This window comes from Phodopus roborovskii, unplaced genomic scaffold (genome assembly GCF_943737965.1).
Source record: "Phodopus roborovskii unplaced genomic scaffold, PHOROB, whole genome shotgun sequence".
Taxonomy (NCBI): domain Eukaryota; kingdom Metazoa; phylum Chordata; class Mammalia; order Rodentia; family Cricetidae; genus Phodopus; species Phodopus roborovskii.
This window is the reverse complement of record NW_026126638.1, coordinates 7,964,081-7,991,261: the sequence shown is the minus strand read 5'-3', so window position 1 is coordinate 7,991,261 and position 27,181 is coordinate 7,964,081. Positions and strand designations below refer to the sequence as shown.

At 43.9% G+C, this 27,181-nt stretch overlaps 1 protein-coding gene across 1 annotated transcript in view; it reads left to right on the top strand.

Annotated features, from left to right (window-relative positions):
* Grin2b (glutamate ionotropic receptor NMDA type subunit 2B) overlaps positions 1-27,181 on the top strand; it is a 427,951-nt gene that overhangs the window by 120,273 nt on the left and 280,497 nt on the right. The gene's annotated exons all lie outside the window — the stretch shown is intronic.

The following is a 27,181-nucleotide window of genomic DNA, read 5'->3' as shown; positions in this document are numbered from 1 at the left end:
AAGATGTTCATTCAGGTGGGCACCTAAATGAAAACACAGATGCTGGTAGGAGTCACTTGGAACAAACCTTAAACCCAATGGAAAAGGTACCAACTGTGGCAAAACCCCACTGAATGTTTGCTTCAGGTAGAGACCATTTTAAAGGGCTGTCGTCCTTGGTAAATTATGTTTTATTTTATGCATGGTATTCCAAGGGTACAGTATTGCATTGGGAGAATGTTGACATGATTAAGAGTCAAATTTTAAAATCATAAATAAGTGTGTGCTCCGTTCCAGAGTACAACAGATGAAAAATGATTTTGTTGTTGTTGTTGTTGTCCATTTGAGTTATTGCAAACCTATGTTATTTCCCTCGAGTAGGGAGCTTGTGCATAAGCTGATTGGTTGCATCCCCCTGGTACTTCTTGCAAATCCTCAGCATGAATATAAGACTGGGAGCTGAGGTGCAGTCTGGGTGGAGGTTGGGCTTTCTTGCTCCCCGGTGCATTCTGGGTACTTTGAGCGTGTTCACGATCTGCTAGGCAGTCAGTCTGCCATGCATTATTTTATTTAACACCACTGAGCTAAATGGCAGTGACTGTCTTTCGGATGGGGACACAAAAACTCAAAGAGATTAAATACCACATCCAAAGTGCTGTTGTAGGGACTTGAAGTCATACTTTAACTGCAGTTGCCAAGTAAAGGAAGAGGCTGTTGGAGGCTTCATAACCTTCCTACTTTCTCCTTTGTCCCATGGCATTGTGGGAAGTGCCACGGCATGGGTAGTAGTCTAGCACCTGGCCCGATGTCAGGCTAAGCAGAAGGCTTACTGCGGAAGAGAATGAGCAAGAGCCAATGCAACACAGGTCTACAGAGAAGCTGCCGGCTACTGCCTCCTAAGGGCAACAGGCAGAATCCATCTGGTAGGTAGTGTAGACCTCAGGGTTACTAGCATGAGAGCCACTCTTCCTTCTGTCTCATTGTAACCACATTCAAAGAGCCCATGCCACCTTTGCTTCTCCCCATTGGTAAAAGGAGGTGAGCGGGATGGTTGTGGAAGAAGTCCTAACACAGAGTAAATAATATCTCATTGGGTTTTGGCCCAAAGTCAGAAAGAGGAAGAAGGTCCTGGAAGCAGGAGAGGTGGATGCTTGGTCATGGAGGGTAGGGGGTAGGCTTGATGGTGAGCCCAGAGAGGGGTGTCACAGGCTGGAGGCGCTGAGAGGATCGATTCAGTTCCCAGGCTGTGCTGAGGTATGTGCATACTGTGTAGGCTTGAAAGATCTGCATGCTATCAAATAAAGGGCCCTCCTGGTCACAGGGAGAGAAGTTTTGGCCTCAAAGTGTGAGGTCAGGTCTGTGTGGTCTTAAAGTATACAGTCGATTGCCTGGCTGCATACCATACATGTAGAGTGGGGACGTGTGATTTGACAGCTGTGGCAGGCAGTGAGGCAGCAGGATAAAGAATTTCAAAGTGGAACTGATGAGGGGACTTTGGGGCATATGGTATCTGTGTCTGAAACTCTTAGTAACTATCTGAAGAGTGATGGAGAGACCTCCTAGAGGTTTTATTTGCTCTTTTTTGGCCCTCCTAGAGGACAGGTAATTCCCTCACTGTTTACATTTTTTCCTTTTCATGGATAGAGTTTAAGAGCTTACTCCCCATGGCTGCGGAACTTTGGGTACCGGAAAGGCACCACTGTTATAAGGACTTCTGATGAAGCAGGCACAGATCTGCCTCAGCATCTGGGCAAGCATTTGCATACACTCACTGATCAGTAAAAACGTCAGGGTTCTGCTTCGGTGAGGTAAATGCACATCATACAGTGATGGAAAGAAGTATAGGGGGGTGACGTAGGGAGAACTCAGGAGCTGGAGTCTGAGCGGCTTCCACCACCCTGTCCTGGATGTGGGGCTCTGGTTTACTCAGCAGCTTGTTATGCTTGACCTTGGGCTCAGTGCTGTGCAGTGCGGGAGAGAGTATCCCTTAGTGAATGGTTGAGGATTAAATGAGATGTGTAGTTGGGACCTTGATAGGTGTCCAGATAGCGCTGAACAAGAAAACTCAGGAGAGAAATCTGGGAGAAGGCTCTGAAGAAGGGCATGGGCGTCTCTTGTCTCACCCAGGAGGTTGAGATTGATTAGACTATGGAAGACTGCCATGGCCAGAAAGGGTACATCCATGACAGAAAAAGGTCTTGTAGTAGAAGAACTTGTAGTAGAAACCTGTTGAGAGCAGTAACAAGGAATGTTTAAAAATGTATGCGGTGCTTCTTGGCAGTCCCCCACCTGAGAATAAATAACGCATTTTATTTTGTGTTGTTATAATTGCTTTTATTCTCCCTGAGATCCTGGATTTAGGATGAATGCCTGAAATCAGTCTAGAAGTGTTTTCATTTCTTTCCAAGAGTTTTTTGTTTTTCAATTGATGGGGCTTTCACATTTTAGCTCAGAGATGTTTAGTAACCAGCCCAGAACATCAAAGAAGCTTGCAGTTAGCAGTGACCTGGGATTCAACTCCCAGAAACACATGTTTGGAAACCCACGCTTTTTTGTGTACAATTTTGCTTCATAAGATACCGAATTAAGAATTATAAGTCAGACATTTCAATCTCCATTCTGATGAGTTTTGGAAATTTAGGCAATCAGATCACTTAAGTGATATGAGGCTCAGTAGACAGTTGTAAGATATAAATTGGTCTCCTTCTACCCAATTTACATCATTTTGAAGATAAAAAGAAAATATGTGAAAAACGTTGGAATGATATCCAGCAAACAGACACATGATAAGAACACTGGAGTCCCTGAAAAATGCCCTGCCTCTGGCATCACTGACAATGAAAATGGCTTGGGCAGAAAGTGGACACAAAGCCCCAGGATGGAGATGCTCCAGGATCAGCCAAGATGAAGTGAGATCCGAGCTCTACAGCTGGATGGATGGGAGAGGGAAGGGTGCGCTGAGTGAGAGTTGGGGTTCAGAACAGATGGGTGGATCAGGGTGAAAGCCCAATCCCAAAACGTGCACTGAAGGCTGTGCACATGCTCAGTGCGCTCCATGTGGATCTGTCTCCTCCTTTTCTAAAGGCCGTGGTTGGGCAGTGATGCTCCAAACAATCAATATATTGAGGTTTTCCTGATTTTTAATTTTTATTGCTGCGCTGTGTGTGCTTGTGTGCGTGCGTGCGTGCGTGCGTGTGTGTGTGTGTGTGTGTGTGTGTGTGTGTGTGTGTGTGGGTGTGCAGAAAGCCATTTTGGAGTATAATGGAGAGGATGATGGCCCCTGCTTCTGTTCTCTTCCACCCTCCCTCTCCACTGTTTGTTCTCTTCTTTGGCACTTTCTCTGGACAGAGCAGATAAGCCCATGATCATTGCCTTACTTTCTTCTCATCCCCGAGTTTCTCACATGGATTTATTAGCACTACCTTTAAACCAGGATGACTACATGTTGTGCAAACCTTTGCACAGTGTCTTCTCTGAAAAAAACTTTGCTGCCTTTTGTTTTGTCACTGGATTTTGGTTGCTTAGGACATGGTATTCTAGAAGCAAACTGGTATCAAAGCATTTCAGAAGTAGGGGGTAAAGCATATGCTTGGTGTATGTTAGTAAGCATTGTAATTTTTCATGCAATCATATGAGGTAAGCCCTAGCATTTCCTTTCTGTTGAAGGAGAAAATAAATGTGAGTATTTATGTACCTTTGTCAAAGCCCAGTAGCTGGGAGAATTATCTGGCTAGATCCTGAGCTCATGGATGCTCAGTTCATACCCTGAGGAAGAAGGAGTCAGCACAGAGCCTGCCTGCCTGGAGTTCAGCTTCTCCCCAGCTTTGTCCCCTTTCTTGAATTGTACTTGGGGAAAAATGGCCAAGTGGTTCTCCCTGAAGTTCAGGAAACGCTGGGTGTATGCAGCTTTCTGCTCTATGTAGATTCTAGATCTTTCTGTCTTCTGTGGCCTTTGTTTCTGGTTGGCCTGCACATCATCTGTTTAAAAATGGGCCTTTGCGAAGACTGCCCCCTTGACATCCAGGGGCCATTTCTGTGCTTTTAAAAACTGAAGACTTAATGCTTTTCACAGAAAAGGTGGTCAGAGTGTTAGAAATTTATACATGAACATCGTTTCTCATTTCAAGGAAAGCATCTGTGTCTACAAGAGTGTGGTGCCACAGAGAGGAGAGAGACGTGGGTTGTCCTCATTTTTACCCTTGTGATCTTGGCCCTGCCCTTCGAACTTGTTGTGTATCAAGTTCTCCTAGGAGAGACAAAAACCCCTAGTTCAGAGTGAGCCAGGCTTAGGCAGCAAGAGATGCTATGCTTCGGTAAAACTCAGGCCTCTCCTATGTGCTGTGATGTATTTTCACACAGCAGACCATTCTTGAATCTCAAGGAAAGTGGGATCTTCATTAACTGAAAGCCCTTGAGGCATTTTTTTTTTCCATCTGAGAACCAGTGGCTTAATTATCGCAAGTTGTTATGCAGTTGCAGTGAGAAAGACTGACATTGATAACGATTTATTTTTGTCAACCTCCGGGCCAGTCACCTGATTCCATATTATCTCATCCTATGTTTTTGTTTAATTTATGAGACAGTTTGTCTCCATCTTACAGATGAGGAAGCTGTAGGTCAAAGGGGCTTAGTAAGGCTTCCCAGGGCCTCTAAATGGTGATCTGCTCATGATGTCTTAGACAAATGGTGTCTCAGCAAGGAGTCTGGAGGTGACCCACTCTAGAGGCAGGTTGATGGCCGAATGATGCCAGAACTGCTGTGTGGTATTTTCATCGTGGTTGGGATATAGCTGATCTCTCCATAGACACCATGTCCTTATTCAAGGAAGGGAAAATGTTAGGGGAGTGTAAGATTAGGGAGCTTCAGTCATCCTTATCACACCATCCCAAATGATATCAGTGACACAGCCAGCCCTCGGAGGTGTCCAGTCTCTATGGTAAGACAAGGAGACATGGAGGTGGGAATAGCATTGAAGGTATCTCTTAAAGAAAATGACAGTTAGGAATTGAACTAATACCCCTTTTTAATTCAAAAGCCCAAACAGCTCTGATTTCTCCTGTCTCACCTCAAATGCTGCTCTGTGTCCTTGATCTGGTCTCTTCAGATATCCTCCAGAACACAGCTTCCTGAATGTTTTCCACTCATGACCCCTTTTTGCCTGAGAAATTTTTATGTGACCCTAAGCATAAGGGCATACAAAATAAGTATGAAAATCAAACATTAACACTAGTAAATCACAAAGAAATTTATTTTAAAACAATAATTTGGTGTGTGTATAATTTCCAGGTGAAAGCAGATTTGAATGCTAATGAGATGGCTATGTTCATTTTATTTTGCATAAAAAATTAAATCTTGGCTGAGTATTTGATGCTGGAGGACAGAGAGCATCTCCAGTGTCTTCCAGATTTCAATGGTGCTTTGAAGTCATAATTGTTAAAACTACTAATAATTATCCCTTCACATTAACACATAGGGAAAAATGGCAGAAGTATGTTGGAAGCCATTTCAGAAATGTTGGAAATTCTGCCCTAATCCCAATTCCAAACTCATTTAATGATTTTTTGTTTTTTTTTTTTTTTAAATTATGACTCAAGTTAGAAACTCAAATGGCAATTTTTAAAAAAATCATTTTTACATGATACAATCTTAGGAATTGATACTTTCACACTGAGGAATGATAGTCAAAGAGCATTAAGATTTTTTCCCCCATAATTACATTGTTTCAGTAAAAGCAGAGAAGTTTGTATGTATAGTAAACTTATGAAGATTTATAATACACAGAAGTCTCCAATATGGACTGGGTGTTTCAGGCAGATTCGCTTGGTGGTTCATGACATACACAGTGAAAAATGGGAATGTTGTATGTTCAGAACAAAGGCTACATGTGTGAAGGCCCACAGTTCAACACACATGAGCAATGCTGGAAACACCTTGATTTGTTAAAGGTCTGATTGTGAATGAATTTTTGGTTACTTCATGTTGAGAAATCATTCACAGATGGGGTCTTGACCCAGGACTTAGGGTACCATGCCCAGGATCTAGATCTCCAGTTGTTGCCTGTGATCTCCTCAGTTAGCAGCTTGTTCTTTATTCTCTACATCTTTACTATCAGGGATTCTTAGGACACATTCACAATAGGTGGGGACTTGATTGGATGTCACAATGACTTGTATGTGTGTTCATTCATGTCTTCATGTGCATCACAGGCACTTAAAATCCAGACACCGAGCATGTAAAGTACCTCCACAGGATGTATTAGCATACATGGTCAAGAATAGCTTCATTCAAAACGTTAGTTATGCATCCATGGAAAAGTATCTCTGTGACCCATGAACATGCTCAAAATCACATCCATATTAACGAATACAAGCAAACATGAAAGCTTCCCTGGTCCTCATTTTCCTACTTTGTTCTGACCTTAAAGAGCAGCCTCAAATCATGGCTTCCAGTTCTTCTCTCACTTTCTGAAGACTGCCAGAGTCAATAGATTTTCAAGTTGTTCTTGACCTTCTGAGGCACCACTGACCTTTTTAATGCAGGTCACAAAAATTATGGTGCAAGAGCAATCAGATGCATCACAAATTGATGACAGTGGGAATGGGAGTGATTGGGACTAGGATGTGGGGATGCCATAGATGTGGAATCGTGTAGTAAGCAGTTGGGTTTGGGTTTAGAGGTAAAGAGAGTTTTGTGGGATGGGCATCTAGATTACTACATTACTTATTTCATTTAATATCATCTGTGGAAAGAAGGTTGTTGATGACATACGTGAGCATGGTAAGACTCAGAGTGTACCATGGAAAGAGGGGGTAAAGGGGTCAGAGTGAAATGTTGAGTACAATGAGCACACCAGGAGAAGAACTTTAGGCTCAGTGGTCAAGAGCAGATCCTGAAGTGTAGAGGTTTCCAGAAAGAGCAGCAGGTAGATGAAATCAAGGACAGACCCTCGGTTCTGACTCAAGCATAGAATTTTGCATACTGGGGGTTAAGGACAGAGCCTTGGATAGCGGGTGAAGGGCAGAAGCTTGACTGATGTACTATTTGTGGGGTGGCCAGAGCAGATGAAGAGCATAACGGAAGTCAGATAGAATTACTATGATGCCAATAAGAGAAGACGAGAAAGAAGGGAAGAGAGGGAGATTGGAAACCAAGAAGGGAAGGGTACTAAGAAGCAAACCCAAGAGAGAGAGTACGTCTTGAAGGAGATAGTTACCAGTTGGGAAATCAGCCTAGGGTGCTCTCTTCCCTCTAGCAATAATCAAGTTCTACTATCCCCACCTTCTCAGGAATCTCCACTGGCACTGGCTTTCTCTTGCTTGTACTACATAGTGAAGCTCATCTGAGAGCCTTTAGAGACTCAGGTCTGATGGTGACAGTTTCACCTAGACTCTACTCTGGCTTCCAACAGCTTGCAATATGACATCCTCTTTGATCAGGGCCCAGGCTGCCTCACCATGATTTCTCTTAGTCTCCCCGCCCTTGAACAGCAATGTCAAGGCACACTAAATTATTTACAGCTCCCCGAATGGTCTTGGCTGGTTTATATCTCTATGCTTCTTCCCCCCCCCCTTGGAAACTCCTCATCCTTGTTCCCCAGAATCACCTATCTACTTTTCAAAAAAGAGTCATCTTCCTCCTTCAGCAAATCCCCTTCTCACTCCCACCTTTGGAATTTTCCATTTCTCTCCCATGTGTTGATCAGTGTCCTGTTTACACTTCTTCGTGACTTGTTCACCTATCATCATTTTTCTGTGCTGTACATGACTTACTGTGGGATGTAGTAATTGTGTATTCCTAGTTGCTATGTGACACATAGCAACGATGACCTTTAAAAATTGACACTGAACTGTGTACTCTATATGCACACTTACTGAGTTGGACAGAGACCTTCAAAAAGATAAGTCAACGTCCTAACTGCTAGAACCTATGAAGATAACTACATTAGTTACTTTTCTCATCAATGGGACAATGTATCTGGTGGAAAAAAGCTGAAACAGGATAAGGTTTGTTTTGGCTCACGCTTTAAAAAATGGCAGTCCATCATGTGGAGGAAGGCATGGCAGAACAGTGATTCACATCATGGTGGACCAAGAAGCTGATGGTGGGATGCTGGTGCTACATTGATTTCCTTTCTGTCCATGGTACCACCCACACTGAGGGAATATCTTTTTCCCTCAGTTAATCCTCTCTAAAAACATCTTCACAGGCACAATGCCTCACCAGTCACTCAAGTTGACAATAGAAACTATCCGTTGCCATGACCTGACATAGAGAAGGGTCTTTGCAAATGTACTAAAGGATTTTGTGATGACATCATCTTTTATCATTTGGACAGACCTGGAATTAAGTGACAAATATCCTTCTAAGAGATGGAAGAGAAGATATAGACACAAAGATGCCTGTGTAAAGGGACAGGCTGGAGTTATTAAGCCCACAAGCCACAGAAGCCATGCAAAGCCAGACAAAGCAAGGAAGTAACCTACCTGAGTCTTCAAAAGAGATGGGCCTCATAACTTCTTGATTTTAGGATTTTGTTCTCCAGAAGAATTCATTTCTAATTCATTTTGAGAGCATTCACTTCTGTTTTTTAAAAGCCACCAAGTATGTGATGGTTTGTTGCAATATCCCTAGCACACTAATAGCATCCATAGTTAAGGAAGGAAACACGGAAAGCCACTTCCTGGGCTATTCCTTGGCTTTAGTCTCCCATTTAGTGTGTGGCACTGGGAATTTTTAGAAATATATTTCTCTGAGCCTCAGTTTCCTAAACTGTAAGATAAAGATTCAAGGAGACTCTGATCCATATAGCATTGAATAAGATCTTCAAAGTGGAGCATTCAGGGAGATGGCTCTGTTGGCCAGGTGCTTGTCTTCCAAACATGAATATCTGAATTTGGATTCCCAACACTCATGTAAAACCTGGACATAGAAGAATACATCTGGCTCTCTAGCACTGGGGAGGGTGAAATGGGAAGATCCTGGAAGCTCATTGTCAGACAGCCTGGATGCATTGATAAGCTTCAGGTTGAGTGAGAGACACTGTCTCAAAACAATGTAAAGAATAATTGAGGAGGACACTTACTGTCTATCTCTAGCCTGTCACATATGCATTCACAGATATACACGCCTAGATAAATGTGTACACACCACATGCACACAGTGATTAGGAAATACCTGGCAAATAGTGGCTAATAAGATAAGCAAAGGATAAACCATCAACAGTATGAATAGAACTCACCTCACTCTGTAGTGATTGGGGGTGCACTTTGGGTACTCTGTCTGAAGGCTGTGTCCTCAATTTCTGGGTCTCCCAGGCCAGGGTCAATGCTAACAAGGTGTAATGTCTATGATCTCCTTAGCTGTTCTCCCATTCAGTCTCCTTGGTAGAAACACATAAGAGGGGTTTGCCTTTTGGGCATTGCTTCTCTTCTTGTACTATTATTATTATCACTGTTATCGTTATTGTTATTAATTTATTTTCCTGCTTTCCATTCTCGTGTGTGTGTGTGTGCATGTGCACGTATGCGTGTGTCCAAGTACAGTTGTTGATATCTTTCTACTTTCCAGATGGGGCATCTCACTGGCAGCTGTCTCTTTCACCCATGTCCCAGTATCTCGGGGTTCTTTTCTTCTGTATAAATTATCCTTTTCACCACTGTGACCAAAATACCTCACAACTCCAAGTTAAGAATAGGAAGAATTTGTCTTAGCTCAGTTTCAGAGGCAGTTCATCCACACCAATGTAGATAAGAAGCAAAGGGGAAGCCATAACAGGAAGTGGCCAGTGCAAAATGCAGCCACCAAGAACATACCTTCAGGGAGCTACTTCCTGTAACCAAGTCCATCTTCCACAGGTCTACCTCCTCCTCTACTTAAAGCTTGAACCCATGGGTGGAGTAACCCAATTTCTAGCTCAGAGTCCTTATGGTTTATCTCTGGAAATGTCCTCATAGCTGCAGAGACATGATCTATTCATTTCCTATGTGCTTCCTAACCCAGTCAGGATCAACATCAAATCTCTACTGTTAAGCCAAAACTTTCAAAACTTCTTTTCCTTTACTCCCTTCCATTGCATGCTTTTTATAGTCACTGTTATGACTCTGTCTAATTGTTGACCTTTTATATTCTCTCTCTACCCTGCTTGAAGCCTGTAAGTTTTGTAAGGACAGGAACTATGTCCTTTTCCTCCATGTATTTCCAGAACCTAGCTTACATTTAGCATATTGTAAGGCTTTCATACCTATTTAATAGATGTATGTGTGAGTCCATTATTTTAGGGCAGCAGATGTAAGTTGAAATTAAGGGCAAAGTGTTTTATATCCAAGTGAAAATGGATAATAGGATTAATCTCTCTAGTTACTGGCAAAGACATTCGCTCCTCATCTCTCTCTAGGCTGCTGGGTCTGTCACCCTTCCTCTTTCACATCTAGCCAGGTCCCGCCATCAGCCTGCTATGCAGACCTACAGTTAGGTTATGCATCTCCACTTTATTTCTAACACACGTGTTCAAATGGGGTGACTCAGGTTAGGAGCTCCGTGAGAGGCAGCAAAGTAAATGTTTCAGCTAACAAAGTACTTGATAACAGTCAGCCTTAGTTTTGTTAGTACACATTCAAAAGAGGATACAGAACTTTTCTTAAATCTTGAAAGATGAACATAGATAGTTTCTATGATATACTAAATTGTCTAGCAATCACCTGACTTCATTTCATCTAGATGATGACATTTCCTAGGGTAGTAGCCAAGATTTAGGAAATTCATTTAGGGAAAATGCCCTTTCTCTTCATTTATTCTCCATGAAAAAGGAAAAAGAACAATACAGTCTCTCCTACCGAAAGTCTCTGGAGATAGAGTCTGGAAGAAAAAGAAAATCTTGAATTGGCTTGATTGACAATTAACAGGTACTCCATTAAATGGTACTTTTTTTTCCCCCAAATGGGAGTTGCTGTGATTTGCATATTACTGTCTCTTGGAAAGGCTCATTTACTAAGGGTTTGGTGGCCAACTGATAGGGTGTTTGTAGGTGACTAGATCCTGAGGGTTTTGAGGTAATCTGTGGATTAATCCTTTGATAGATTCAAATTGATTTGAATATTGGGAAGAGTTGGAAACTCTGGAAGTTGGTGGTCTAGATGGAGGAAGTGGCTACTTGCATCATGCCTTTCTAGGGTACATCTTGTCCCCTGTGTTTTCTGTCTGTCTTCCCATGTTTCCTAGCTGACAGGAGGTGGACAACTTTCCCTCTTACACACTTTCTGCCTCAGAACAAGCAAACTACAATCAAGCTGGTCTACCTTAGATACAACGTATGACACCATAAACCCGAGTTTCTCTACATTACATTATTTTCTTGGGTATTTTGTCATGGTGAGGGAATTCTGATTAAAGCAGTGGTAAATGTTTTAATGAATTAGCTGAAAGGAATATCGTGGGCTATTTTTGTTAGGCTTGTCATGGAAGATCCAAGAGGAATGTACTATGTGTGAAAATGTCAGGGGTGGTATTTTCTCAGAGAGAAGAGCAGGTGTGAGGGCCTTGATGTGGGAATATGTTCTTTTAGTTTTGCTTTTGTTGGGTTTTGATGGGTCGCAGGACAGTGGGACTTAGATTGATAGGGTCCTCTAGGGCTAATCTTATAGGATCAGAGAACCCTAGCATGTAGTTGCATATTTTTGTATGCTTTCTAGGCATAGGAAGAGAATAACATATGCTAATGCAGATGCAGTTAGCATGGTCTGGTGGGTTAGAGCCAATTTGAGTTTGGGCTCTAGCTTTCCTAGGCTAGGTGATGTCTTGCTATGGGTGACTTCTCTACTTGGATTTTCTTACCCCTGATGGAACTCAATACTACTTTGTCTCCAGATTCCTTTCACCTCTGCACACTATGCTCTTGACCTGTCTGGGGCCCCTCTTTGGGTCTTCCTGTCTTGAATCCTGACTCCCTCTGAAGTGTAAATAACCTTTACTAATTACTTTTTACTCATTACTTTGCCAGACACACACCTGAAAGAATAAATATCTGGTATTCTTTCTAGCTGAAGTTTGAATTCTTCAAACCAGGCACCTTCTTCTTTTGATATTTCTACAGGTTACATAGTTTTTGCTTTGTTCACAAAATTTGTTCACAAACTCGAAGACATGGCCAAATGTGCATAGACAGCTAGAAGTATGCTGCTAGACTTCGGTTCTCCCTAAATGGTTCTTGGGGTTTCCATGTTAAGGGTGTCCTTCGGCAGCTCCCAGATTTGTGTCTACCTATTTGCAGCTTAGTGTCATTTCCTTTCTTTCTAAATGGAATGATGGACATCAGAAGAGATCCACCAGGAATGCTGCATCCAGGGTGACTTTTTTTTTTTAATAAATTTTGATGACGTCAAGTATGGAAGACAGAGCAATGGTTTAGTCAGCCCAGATAGTCTGCCTTGAAGAGAAGGTTCCTGGCATAGCCCCAAGTCCTCATGGCCTGTCACCATGTGTCTTGGATGCATTCTGTTGTCTTGGCAACATGTTCTCTAGAGTGGTAGGGAGCAGCAGCCTTTAACCTTTCAGTATCATGTTGCCAGGACAACAGACTTCATGGGAAGCCAGCCTCACTGTCACCGTATGCTGCTGCCTCCTACCCCTCCCTCCGACTCTGACTGCCTACTCCTTTTTCCAACGCCTTCTATCTGTAGTCCTCCACTTCTGCTTCCATAATCTGCCGGCGGCATATTCTCTCCAGCTCATGTCACTCCCCACTCGCTGTTCAGTCTTACACCATTCCTGAGCTTTCACTGAAGCAGAGATTAAAAACCCTCAGAAACTAAGACCACATGGCTTCATTGGCTAAGGGGATTTGGGGAGTTAAAATGAAGGAGTTAAAAATACAGCAAGAAAAGAAGAAAGGGGTTTCACATAGTGTATATAATTTGGTTTGGGACATGGTAGAGATTCTTTTTTTTTTTTTTAAACTGCTCTAAATTGTTTTATTACTTTTTCTTTTATGGAAGGTACCCCCCACACAGTATATGTTCTGATCACTGTTTTCTCTCCTCCTCTTCTCAGTTCCTTTCCACTGCCATTTCTACCTGGACCCTCACCCTTTCTGTTTCTCCTTAGAAAAGAAACAGATGTTTAAGGAGTAATAACAAAATAAAATACTATAAAGCAAAGCAAGACAAGAGAAGGGGGCCAAAGAAAACACACAAGGCACACATATTAATGCAGAGATCCACATGTTCGCACACATAAGAATCCCACCAAACACAAAACCAGAAGCCATCATCTATACACAAAGAACCTATAAAGCAGAAAAACAAACAAACAAAGCACCTCGGGTTACCATTAAGAGACACAGAACTTCCAAAGAGGCCGTCCAGTTCATTTTGTGTTGGCCATCTATTGCTGAGAATGGTTCCTACTCTTAAGAGTAGTTTATTTCCCCAGTGAGACTTCTGGGAGAAAAGTAACTTGCCATTTGCAAATGGCTATCATTTGGAGATTCTGGGGTAAGGATGGGGCATGAGCTCCTTCTCTCAGCTTCAGGACCCCGTCTGGTGCAGACCCATGCAGACCCTGCACCTGCTGCCTCAGTCTCTGCGTTCATGTGTGATCCACTGTGCTGTGTCTTGAAGCCTTTGTTTTCTTGGTGTCCTCTATCTCCTCTGGCGTTTACACATATTAGCAGAGCTGCCAAAGACCTGAGGGGTGGGAATTCCAAGGTCTCTCACTCTCAGCATATAGTCTGGCCGTGGGTCTCTATACTAGTTTCTACATGCTGCAGGGAAGTTTCTCTATGTAGCAGAATGTCATCAAGAGTCGTTTTATTGAGAGATTCTTGAATCTTTCAATCAGCAAGAAGGTATCATCATTATCAATCATCATCATCTTATGAGGGCATCTTTGGCTTTGAACTCAAGAGTCCTAACCTTAAAGGTTTGGGGTAAAGATGCCCTAATTGCTATTTTCATAAAGTTTTCCCAAAGGACCCCGAGATACAGGAAAATCTGAGAGCTACTGCTGAGTAGAACATGCCACTCTGTGTGACAGAGTTCTGTGGCAGGTGGGGGCTTGGTTGTTGAGCTTTCTTTACATGGTCCAGTGAGGGGGTTTGTGTGGATGCTTAACAAAGAGGAAGATCGGGGAAAGAAGCCAGAGGGTAAGGAGAGGAAAGTAAACAGTAGATAGCAAGCACTGGGAAAGTAAGAAAGTGGCAATCAGGCACCAGAAGGCTGGTTCAGGGGCTTTCCCTGGCTTCCGGTTTCAGGGGCAGGCTGTTCCGGTGTGTGGCCAATAGAGAATGAGCTCTTTGGTGCATTTTATATCCCGCAGTAGATAAGATCTTCATTTTCAGAACAGGTCTGTTTTATTCCATTCCGTGTTCAAAAAGTTGGGTAACTTCCACATGGCGGTGGCTGCACTTTGTGTAGTGGGTACTTTGCCCGTTTTCAGTCGGTTTAACCTTCAAAAGCTATCTAGGCTTGAAGGAGAAGCATTATTTATCTTCATTCTCAGATGGTGAAATAGGATTAGAAAGGGAAGTGGTCTCTGGTTTTATACTCACGGTGGTGGCATGGAAATTGGAGTCAGTGCCTGAGTGGCCAACACTTGCAGTTTTGATGATTTATTTTGTTTGCTGTTGAACACTTTCAGTGTGCCAGCCTTCCGGGGACAGCTAGCATTAGCGGGGAGGAAGATACCCCAACTGCCCAAACAGCACCCAGGTGGGTAAATTTGATTCCACTCATCCTCAGTGAGACTGGACATGGATCTAACTGTTAAAAAAGGAGAGAGTTCAAAGGGAAGAGCAGGGTTGAGGCAGAGGCTAGAAGCAGAAGGTAGTTGGAGGGGAAAGGAAAAGGAGCGGACATTTCCAGTTTCCTGGGCCTGGGCCAGTAGGGGCCCACATGGGAGCTCTCATTCCCTCCAAGGTCTTCAACTGCAGGGGTAGAGTTCAGACTGCAAAACCTCCAGGTATCGGCATTCCAAGCAGACCGTGAAGCTTGGCTTTTGGATTAGTTACGGACTTGGAAGATTGTTTTTTTTTTTTTTTTTTTTTTTTCCCAGCCATGGTATGTGTTAGGAGAAAATGGACTCAAATAGGCATCAGCTAAACATCTAAGCTTTCATCTTGAAGATGAGATGGAAAGAAAGATATGAAGTGACTTTACCCCAGCATTCAAAATGGCTTTAGGTCTTGGCCTATAGGCTACACACTTCCCACGTTTTGTGGCCCTAGAGAGTCATCAAGAACCATTGTTGTGTTGTTCCAGACATTCCTGCCAGTTGTTAGAGATGCTACCCAGAGGTACTTCCTCTGGCCTCCTCCATCAGCACCGGTCTCTTTGCTAGGTTTTCAGGACACACCCTGCTTTCTTGTTTCTCTGATGTTCAGAGGTCTGTTTATGGATAACAATGGTATTCAGGTGTGAAAAAATTCAGGTGGGCCAGCTATCTGGATGTGCTTGGGCAATCCAGGCAAAAGGGAAATTTATCACACAGTGTGAGGGCCCTCTTCAAGGGAAAGAGACCTGTTTCCTCCCCCTGACTGGGACAAGAAAGAAGACACAAGGCTCACTCAGTACGATTTATTCATGATGATAGCTCCTTTGCAGACAGGAACAGGCCATATGCTTTTGGACAGGAGCCTACAATGCAAGGTGGGATGATGAGTGAGATGTGTTTTTGCGTGTTCTTTTCATCTCAAACATCTGTGGTCCTATGCATAATTCTCTTCCCCCTGGCCCCAGGCTGGCTGTGTGCCTGGAGTCTCTGCCAGAGCCTACCCCCTAGCGCCCCTCGGAATGGAGATGTCAGAGGGTCCACTGCTCAGGAGGGATGGGTCTGGATGCCAGCCTGGTACTGAGAGTAGAGAAGAACTGAATCTTCCATCAGAGCCTGGGGTTGAGAGATTCAGGCAAGAAATATGAGTGCAGTGATTCTCAGGACCAGGCACGAGGGAACTGACCATTCAGAGCATCTGCAGATGCCCAACAGCAGGTCCTGCCATTGCCATGCAGAGCTGGGGCTGGGGCACAGGCCGGGCAGCGGGGCTCACTACAGGTTTCTGTGCGCAGTGGAGAGAGGGGTGGTCTGTCCCGTTTCTCACCCTGCTTGCCAGCAGTGGTGCTTCCCAGAGAAGGCTAACCTGAGTATGTCGGATGGGATGGAGAGGCACGACTACTCTTCTGGCCCTAGTCCCTGCTGGCTGCTCTCCTCTGTGATTACAGTGGCAGCTGTATGTTACCATAGAAAGACACGCTGTTCTCTCTTTAGAGTCTGCAGTTTCGGGGGAGCAACAGGAAGCTTCACTGGTCAAAGGGAGGGAACATCTGATGACACTGAGCAGGCTCTGGTGTGACATCAGTTCCTCCTGAGGGGCCACATCAGCCAGGTAGTAATGAGCCTGGGAGACAGAGAGGGTTTAGGACACAGTGGAGATCTCTGGGTGCTGTACCGGAAAGACCCTTTCTCCCTTCTTCTGCTCTGCTTGACCCAAGAGACCTGCCCAGGCAGGGCGTAGAGACTCGAGGAGTCACCATCATCCACAGCTACTTCCTTGACTTGGAGGGAGTAGCATCAAGGTTAATGGGACTCTTCCACAGGGTCCTGAAAGTCCAAGGAGCACCTGGTCAGCTCTGCCACTCACACGTCTAGATGTTTAGCCCTGGGAGAGATGCAGTTGTAATGGAGTGGATTCTTCATCTGCTTTTCAAACTAGACTGTATTTCCCCTTCCATTTTTGACAACCGCCACCACCCTTTTAATCGAGTGCTTGTTCTGTCTCTTGGCCGCTCTACCACCTTCCTTCCTAGCGCACTGATAGGGCTTCCCTATAGAGCACTGGGCGATTCAGACCCAGCTCTGTTCTCCAGGTAGCCCCAAGGTTTTCACCTTTTGGGTCTCTGTCTTACACTAACCTCAGGTTTATTGACTGATTTCCTTGCCAGGGTCTAAATGAATAGGTGCAGTAACTTTCCATGGCTATTTCTAGCCTGACTCATTGAAAGCCATCGATAACAGTGGGATCTCAGATACCTTATGGGCTCACTAGGGAGCCATGCATTTAAAACAGGAGATACTTTCTTGAGAGCTGCAAATTGCCTGACTACAACTCACACTCTGCTCGCTGGGCCTCTTTGCAAGGATGGGTCAGTTATCTGTGTCCAAGGAGGGAAAAATTCCTACTGGGAAGCTTGAGATAGCAGTAGCTCTACCGAGGAGACTGGGTTCCCGGGGCTCCTTCAGGGCGGTGAGCTTGAGAGAAACAGGGGTGCAACCCAGGTTGCTGAGTTGATTTGGGGTTGCATTAACTTCCATCATATAGAGGAGTCATCAATGCCACATTCTGCAGACTGCCCCAGTGTGCCTTCCAGCGTCTCCATAGACCAGGTTCTTGGCCTGTCAGATGTGGTCCCTCTTTGAGTCCTTTTCTTTTTTTACCGTACAGTCCCTTTTCTCTGCCCTCCTTCCTCTCCTTACTCAGGCACCTGCTTCGCACCCTCCATCTCATTTCTGGTTCATGTCTCTGTGTCCTTCCCTTACCTTGCTTCTCTCTGTCTCCTGTGACCCACTCTTCCATATGACATACTTTATGCAGTTCACACAGCCATCTCAATGCTTCATTTTGTCAGTAGCCACGTCCCTCGATGGCCTACCTTTGGACCTGGCATAGTTAAAAGTTCCCAGGTGGTCTGTTCTTGCCTGCCAGAGCTGTCACACATTGAGTTTAGAGTCTGTGGCAAGTTGATTGCATTGGTTAGGACTTGGTATTTAATGAGGCCATCCAAGGGTATATGTCTTCTCTCTATAGGATCTTATTTACTCTCATCTGTGCCACGGCATAGGTGAGTTCCAGCAGCCACATTTATGCTCTTAAGTCAGTCACAGTGGGTGCCGGGGTCATGCTGATTTTTGATAAGTGATATCAATAATAGATTGCGCAGATATCTAGCTAAATTTTATGTTGAGATCCTTGCAGACGTATTTTGTAATTCTAAATCTGAGAAGAGCTCATGATCACTCAATACAGCGGATGAAATTTAGTCCCAGACATATGGGCTTAGATTTTGGCTATTTTTCTAATTGATTCCTTTTTTGAGGGGTTGGGAGAATCAGGAGGAATGGGATCTCATATAGCCCAGGATGACCTTGGACTCAAGAACAACCTCAAATTCCCACACTCTGCCTTCTCTGCCTCCCGAGTTCTGGAATTACAGGTATACAGCACCATACCTGGGTGTTTCTAGTTAGTTCTGGGACCTTCACTTACTTAAGCCCTCTGTGCCTCAGTTTCCTTAGCCGTGCAGTAAGGGAAACAAACTCCTGTGTTCAGCCGCCTTCAGCCTCGACTGCCTGCACCTCCCGCTCTCCCTCTCTTGTTCCCAAGTCTATTTGGCAATTTTCCCCATCTTCACTGCTCTCTCAGTATTTTAAACTGGTGTTTCTAGGAATCCTCCTTCTTGTGTCTCAGCTTTGTGCTGGTTCTTTCCCCCTTCCTTAGCCCATTCCTCACTGCCAGGGTCATTTTTTTTTTCCTTCACCATTTTGTTTCCATTATTGAATTTAACTTCCTTGCAATTATGTTTCCTGATGCACCCATCCCCCACCCACATCATCTACTATTTCTGGATCTTTCATAGCTTCTGGGAGAATGCATGAGTTTTAATTATTTATAAGTGTGAGAGAATAATTAAATACATGATTTAATTACTTTTCACATAGATATTAGTGCCAGTTCCTGGGGTAGATGATAGAGAAACTGAGACGTATCAGCAGGCACTCCGGACATGAGGGATGGCTGACTTGATGTTGGAAAGAGTGTAAAGGAGACCTTGGAATTCATCTGCCAAACAACTGGAAAGCAATAGTCCATCACACTTAGCTAGGATTAAATTTTTAAAAGGATGTAAATGTTACCAATATTTAAAATGAAGGGAGAAGAGGCAGGCTCATTACTATTTATTTTAAAAAAAAATAATGTATGTTGAGGTTGGAGACATGCCCCGTAGGTGAGAGGATTTGCTGTGAGGATCTGAGTTTAGCTCCCCAGCACCCATATAATAAAGCTGGAATGGTCATGGGGGCCTAAAACCTCAGCACTGTTGGAGTTAGAACGAGGGAGAAAGGTGGGACAGCCAGCCTAGCTAGCAATACAGCAAGCTATGGGTTCAATGAGAGACACTGACTCAAGAAAAAAAGGGGGTGAGTGGTTGAGCGAATGTCTCCTGAGTGTGTGCACTTACACACATAGGTGCACCCGTGACATGCACACACATGTATGCCACTACCACCACCACCATGAGCACAGATGCACATACACACAAATAAGGAACTAAAGTGTGGACATCTATGCAGTGTAGTAACACAGGTACTAATTGGTTGCGGTTAGCTTTTGATGGACTTGATTCTCTTTTGAGTTGCTCCCTATTGCTGAATGGGGACAGCCACTTAGAGGCAGTAGAAGTCACAGGCAAAGAGTCTAAGCTGACCTACCCAGCCAGGATTCCATGGCACCGTGGCTCCCTGCCTCTGGGAAAGTCCCCTCACCACTCTTAGGCCTCCTTGTCTTAATCTGAAAATGAAGGCCTTGCTGCGGTTTGTAATCCATTCAAGCTGACGCTGATGCGCTATCTAAAATCACATGATGCTGACTGAAGGGAAAGTGACAGAGGCTACGGACGAAGTCACTTAAACAGATGAAGTCAGAGAAAATGGATTAAAACCACACAAAGCAAATGGAGATCTGTAGCGCCATGGGGAGCGGTGTGGTCAGATTCTGAGGTTTTGGCTTATGGCCCCGCTGGCAGGTGCTCAGAGCGTGGCAAAGAGGAAGTAAAGCCGACTCCCGGGAGGATGCTCTGTTTCCATTCCGAATCCAGGCCACTTCTCATGTCCAACATGAAGTCTGAATGGCATGTTTTCTTGCTGGCTTGTGTGGGAGACTTTCAGCCTGGACAGAGTGAGTGTGATGCTCTTACTTCACAGTTGAGGATGCTGAGCCAAGCAAGATGAAGTGACTTGCCTCCGATCTCTCCTGGAGTTGGCTTGGTTTTCTAGACTACCAGCTCGGGCTCTGCTAGGGCTTACACCCCCACAAGCTACCACTCCTCTCTACTTGCTCAAAGCCCAGCAGATGGATGTCTTCTTTCCTCCTTCCTACCTACAGCTGAGGATAAAAATGTAGCGAAGCCACGCCTGGCGTGTGGGAACCGGGGCATTTTAGTGTGTCCTGAGGTGACTGTACAGGATAAACATGCCAGATACTGATAAAGTTACTCAGTATATTTTGGGTCTATATTGAATAGAAAAAAAAGAAACTCCTATGTATCAGGAGTTGTATGGAGTTATGATACGCATAAGCAGACAGATGGAAAGTGAATTTGGATAAAACAGATTGTTTAGCAGACTCCTCAGCAATCAAAGGAACCCTGTCCCCAGGGCAGGGTCTATGTTTCATCTACTTTTTGCAGGCCATAAATTGCACTACTCATTTCTCCAAGGAGACTGTGGCGGCTTGGATGTGGAATGCCCCCCTAAAGGCTCCTCTTTGAACATAAAGGCTCCCGTTTATGAAGGTTGTGAGCCTAGAAGCTCTCTAATCCAGCCCTACTTCCTGCCCACACTCCGGAATGCAGAAGCAATATGAGCAACCGTCTCCGGTGTCTGCTGCACTGCAATCTGTTCCATAGTGACCGTGTCCCCCTGGAACCGTGAGCCAAAATAAGCCCTTTCTCCCTTAACCTACTTTGTTGGAGAATTTTATCGCTGCACAAGAAAAGTGACTAATCCAGGTGCACTTTCCCTCCACATGTGGACAGTTCCTCTTACTGACTCACTTGGAAAAGAAGGCTCATGAGTTGACTGAAAGGTATATACAGCACATGGATTATGCTGGCAGAGCAGTGTGGAAGGAACAATCTGTGGACAGAGATTGAGGTTTCAAAAGACAACACGAGCCCATTACGTGATGCTTTATAGTTTCAAAGGGTAGGTGTAGGCTTCATCTTAATTTAGTTCTCCCTAGTTGTGCCAACTGGAAGGAACCGGAACCTGCCGTCATCTGTGAGTCAGAGTTCGTCCCCATCTTCCGCTAAAGTGCCAAGAAGTCAAATGAAGTAACCATAGATGGAGAGTTTCTACCAGTGAGGGACAGAGCTGAGAATTGGTTCTTCTGGCCCTTTATTTAATGCTGCACTGAAGAGTGTTTAGATAAGTGGGAAGGGGTTTCAGGTGCCTACAGGAATGTCACACAGGAAAGATGCTGACAGTTTGGCTAAAGAAATTCTTGATTGACATTGGCTCATGAGCTTTTGGCTAAAGGAAAGAGAAAAGCAAGAAGTTACTGCAAGAAAGCAAAACAAACTAAACTTTGTATGCATGGAGTTTACATTTTTTGTTTGTTTGTTTGTTTGAAATAAGGTTTCTCTGTGCAGCCCTCTCTCCCTTAGAACCTGCTCTGTAGACCAGGCTGACCTTGAACTCAAAGATCCACCTACCTTTGCCTCCTGAGTGCTGGGATTAAAGGCATACACTGCATGCCCAGCTTTGGGGGCTACATTCTTAAGAGCTAAGACATATTGGAAAGTTTCGGCAAAAATATTGGATGGGAATTCATGGGCAAAGGCCCACACAGACCATGCAAACCAAGGATGGAAAATCAATTCCATACCTCTTTACCTATGTTGTCTTTTCTTTGGGGTGGGGGGCTAAAAGAGCCGCCCAGAAAGCTTTTTTTTCTAGGGTGCACTTGAACTTTTTCAGAACAAAGCCCATGCTGGCCTGGGACATTTTGCCTTCATTAACACTTCATTTAGCTTTGTCAAATATGCACTCTTAGCCAGATCCTGGCAAGGGACCCTTACTGAGGTGATAATGAGGAGAAAATGTACTAGGTTTTTGGCCTATTCCAGAGTTGTTGAATGTAGGCTAAAATGTATTTTGATAACATTGGCTTTGAAGTGGGTATTAAGCATCACTTTACACAGGGTGGTGTAAATAGAATGCACAGGCAGAAACAGAAAAGGATGCTCTCGCCAATGTAACGTGGCACATTTCAGAGCATGTCTGTGATTTGTTGCAAACAAATTATAAATATCCGAGGTGCGTTGGACTCTGCAATGACGGTATTTTGATAGATATGCAACTCGTACCTGCTCATCTTAATAAATACTCCTTAAAAACCATGCCTGACAATTTCTTCATGGCTCCTTGGATCCTGGTACTTTTTGTACTGACAGTTTTCTGGCTATTTAATATGTAGCCATGACCACATGTTCTTGGAATTAAACAATGCCATGCTCTCTCCAGTGTTCCCAAATGTCCTGTCACCTGGATTTAATATACTATGATGCCTGAAGGGACAGCCATTTTATGTGAAACAAATAAACATGCATCTAATCTTTACTTTGAGGGAGCTTTTAAAACTATCTCAAATGGAGTGACACCTCCCCCCCCCACCAGAAGAAGTTTGTGCAGATACAATTGGCTGAAGAATCATATTTGTAGTAACCAGCAATCTGCCACCATGGAATCTGAAAGTGTGTGTCTGTGTATATGTATGTGTGTGTGTGTGTGTGCGTGTGTGTGCATTATGTGTGTGTGCGTGCGTGTGTGCATGTGTGTATGTGTGTGTGTGCGTGTGCGTGTGTGCATGCATGTGTGTGTGTGTGTGTATGTGTGTGTGTGTGTAGTCTTGTGCACTATGCATGTGGAGCCTGCACAATAAAATGGGTGATATAAAGGAACTTATAAGCTATTATTCCTTGGTGCGTGATTGGCACTGAAGGGTTTTTAATGCATGTATTAGAATACCAACAAAGCAGTTTTTCTCAAAAAGGGAAAATTCACCATCCCAACCTTCTCATAATTAGCCAATCAGAAAAGTAGTGGAAAAGGAAGACGGGGGCCTGTAGAACACCCACAATATGCCAGCACTTTGGTCAACTCAGCTTCTCCTGTTCACACATTCTGGGTGGAAACTCATCACTTTTTTTTTTTAAAAATACATTTTTATTTAAATTAAAAACAATGTTATTTTATATACCAATCCCAGTTCCCTCTCCCTTGCATTCTCCCATGCCCTTCATCAACCCCTCATCCCACCCCTAATCCACTCCCCAGGGAGGGTAAGGCCTCCCATGGGGAATCATCAAAGTCGGTTACATCATTTGGGATAGGACCTAAACCCTCCCCCATGTATCTAGGCTGAGAGAGTATGCTCCATAGGGAATGGGCTCCAAAAGCCCATTCATGCCCTAGGGATAAATACTGGTTCCACTGCCAGAGGTTCTGCCACTGGTTCTCAGGCCCCCACAACTGACACTCATATTCAGGGGGCCTGGTTGGATCCTATGCTGGTTCCCCAGGTATCAGACTGTGGTCCATGAGCTTCCACTAGCTCAGGTCAGCTATTTCTGTGGGTTTTCCCAACATTGTCTTGACCCCTTTGCTCATCACTCCTCCCTCTTTACAACTGGATTCCAGGAGTTCAGCTCAGTGTTTGGCTGTGAATCTCTGCTTCTGCTTCCATCAGCTAGTGGATGAAGGCTCTATGAAGGCATTTAAGGTAGTCATCAGTTTCATTATCAGGGAGAGCATTTAAGGTAGCCTCTCCACTATTACTTATATTGTTAGTTGGGGTCATCTTTGTGGATTCCTGGACATTTCCCTTGTGCCAGATTTCTCTTTAAACCTATAATGGCTCCCTCTATTAAGGTACCTCTTTTCTTGCTCTCCTTCTCTATTCTTCCCCCAACTTGATCTTCGAATGGGAAAAGATCCTTACCAACCCTACATCTGAAAGAGGGCTGATTCCCAAAATATACAAAGAACTCAAGAAGCAAGTCACAAAAACACCAAATACAATCCAATTAAAAAGTGGGGTACAGAACTAAATATAGAATTCTCAATAGAGGAATCTAAAATGGCTGAAAGACACTTAAGAAATTGCTCAACATCCTTAGCCATCAGAGAAATGCAAGCCAAAACAACTCTGAGATACCATCTTACACCTGTCAGAATGGCTAAAATCAATAACACTCATGACAGCTTATGCTGTAGAGGATGTGGAAAAAGAGGAACACTCCTTCATTGCTGGTGGGAGTACAAACTTGGAAACCAGTATGGTGGTTTCTCAGGAAAGTGGGAATCAGTCTATCTCAAGATCCAGCAATTCCACTCTTAGGCATATTATCCTCAAAGGATGCACATTCATATAAGGATATCTGTTCAACTATGTTCATAGCAGCATTATTTGTAATAGCCAGAACCTGGAAGCAACCTAGATGCCCTTCAATCAAAATGTATAAAGAAGATGTGGTACATTTACATAATGGAATAGTACTTAGTGGAAAAAAAAAACAATGAAATCTTGAAATTCGCAGGCAAATGGATGAAACTAAAGAAATCATGCCGAGTGAGGCAACCCAGACTCAAAAAGACAAACATGGTGTGTACCCACTCATAAGTGGATATTAGACATAGAGTAACGGATAACTAGCCTACAGTCTACAACCCCAGAGAAACTGGGAATTAGAAGGACCTTAAAAGTGACATACACCAACACCCAGAGAAGGAGAAAGGGACAAGATCTCCTGAGCAAATTGGGAGCATGGGAGGGGGAAGGGGAGGGGAGAAGGGAGAGGGGAGAAGGGGAGGGGAGAAGGGGAGGGGAGGAGGGGAGGGGAGGAGAACATGAGGGATCAGGAAACTCACCACTTTTACCTTCTTTCTGCAATGAAGTAGATGTCATCTTTCTTTTCAGCCTCATTTTCACAAAAGAGTCAATATTTTGATAATATTATCAAATTATCTTATAATTAACTTCTGGGAAAGTGGCCTGAGATGAATTCATTTATTCAGTAAATATAATTGCGTGTCCATTAAGTGTACCATTACACATGGTACAAATTACTAGTGATGTTAGAGACAGATGAACAAAAGTAGGCTTGGAATCAGGGTCAATGTGCAGGGCGCTAGACCGAAGGAGGAGACAGCTCAGAAGCCAAATAAGGAAGTCCAGGATTGAGAAACTCAGGTCCACAGGCCATCACTTATGGTTGGCAACAGTGATGGACAAATGGCGGGCATGGTCACCTTGGGCAGCTCAGAACTCTAAGAAGAAAGCCTATCCAAACATCTGGTGAGGCTGCCAGCACACTGATGTGTATTGAGTGTGAGAAATGGCAGCAGAGAATTAAAACCAAGTGTCCAGTGTCACACAGTAAATATCTTAGGAGATTTAGTTCAAAAACCCCGAGATTGGGGGTTGCATGTTGGAGGTGAATTTGCAAAGTCTAACCCTCCTCCTGTCAAAGTTGCTCAACCACCAGAGGCGACTGCTGGCACCCCCTCATTGCTTTTCTGTGGGAAGAGCTTCAGACTTGGTTGGGGTGGAGGGCTTGGCTGCCTGTTGGCTACAGACCAAAATTCCCTGGCCTCTGAGTTCTCAAATTACGTATTTTATTATGGCGGCTGGAGAATCATTAATCTTCATGTTGTCCACTAGAGGTGTAATGAATATCCTCCACCACACTGTGCCTTCCTTAACTAAAGGATATTGAAAGTCGACTCACAACAAGGAAGAGCATGGTATTCGGAATAAAGGATAGTCCGTTAAATTGAATACATCTCACTGTACCAACAACAAGCTCTGCCGTCCTTATTGTTTTTGTTTCTCCACAGGGCAATGATAACTTTATCAGGGCTTGCCATTGATCCATTGCCCAGAGTTTAGGAAGCACTGCCATAGATATTATGGCCAGAGGCAGCGCTTCTGTGCAAATTACTTCTAAAGGGTGTTGCTCCAGATATGGCCCCGGAACCAAGGGGGCTGTGCACATTGCCTGTTTCTGTGGCAGAAATAACAGTGTGACAGAGAGTGTTCTGTGGTATATCATAATCTCCTTCAGTGACAACCTGATGAGGCACGAGAAAAAGGGGGTTGTGATCGATGTACTGTTTGGGCTCTCGACAGCCTTTTATGTCTGTTGGCCATGACACATTCATCAATAATCTGAGAGAAGAAAAGCTCCACACCACTTCCTGGTGGGAAGGTGATTTTAAGGTTTCTTGCAAAGGGAAGAAAGCTCATGTGAGAATTAGAAAGGCCGAGTGAGATTGCTGGCTTTGGGGCAGCTAACTGAGCAATTTTGAACAAGTTTTGTCATTTATTGGGTCTCAGTTTCCTCATCTGTAAGAGGAGAGTGGCATCCCCTAGAGTCGATCTAATCATCCTCAGGATTAAACAGTAGCTTTGCATTCACCCACAAGCAGGCTGCTTAGGCTAAGAAAGACAGTACATTTCCTTGCTTTGAGTTAATATTGTAACAGCTCATTGATGTACAGTTGTCTCATGTTGCCTATTTATAAAAAGAGGAAAAATATGATTACTTAATAGAGGTATGAATATAGGGCACTATTCATACCCAGAATGAGCAATAGTTTCCCCCCCCCTTGGTTCTGGCCTCTGGGGAATCAAACTGAAAGAGTTCTTCTTACATTTATTCCTTAGAACTATAGAAAGAAATAGTAGGGCAAACAACTCAAAGCTCAGAGAAGACAAAAGCCCTACATTGCATTAAAAAAAAAAACAGCTATCTAATGTCATTTTTAAAAAAATCAATGAGGAGCTATTTAGTGTATTTTGCATGTAATAGGTGGTATGTTGTCTAACTTGAAATTTGCTGCATGCTTTATATTTCATTACAAGGCTTATGTTGCTTGTGTTCTGCTAACTGGTATTGCATCAATGAAACTGCTTGCTTTTCTTACAATCTTATGGAGGAAGCATATAAATGGGGTACCATTTTATAGAAGAGATACTGAAGGTCAGACATATTGAATGGTTGTCAAGGGAAGACGTGTAGCCAAGATTTAAGCGGTGGTCTCCAGTGATAAGATTTTCCCTACATTTATAGATCACACATTGTCACTCCCTAACACACAGAACAGGCATACAAGGCTCTGCTCTCAGCCCTGGAAGTTAACCTGTCTTAGTCTGCTGTTGTGCCTTCCACAAGTTGACCTTGAATTGTTTCCCAGCTGTATGTCTGTGGAAAGCTTTGGTTTAGATCAAATGAATTGGTACCAGAGGGAGCGAGGCTGGCCCTGGTGATAGGGGAGGGTGCAGTGGGCCAGAACTGAGAGGCACAGGATGAAACAGAGCGACACATCCTGCATTGTGGTGGCATGCATAATGTCCTCTCAGAGATGAGGAGACGCC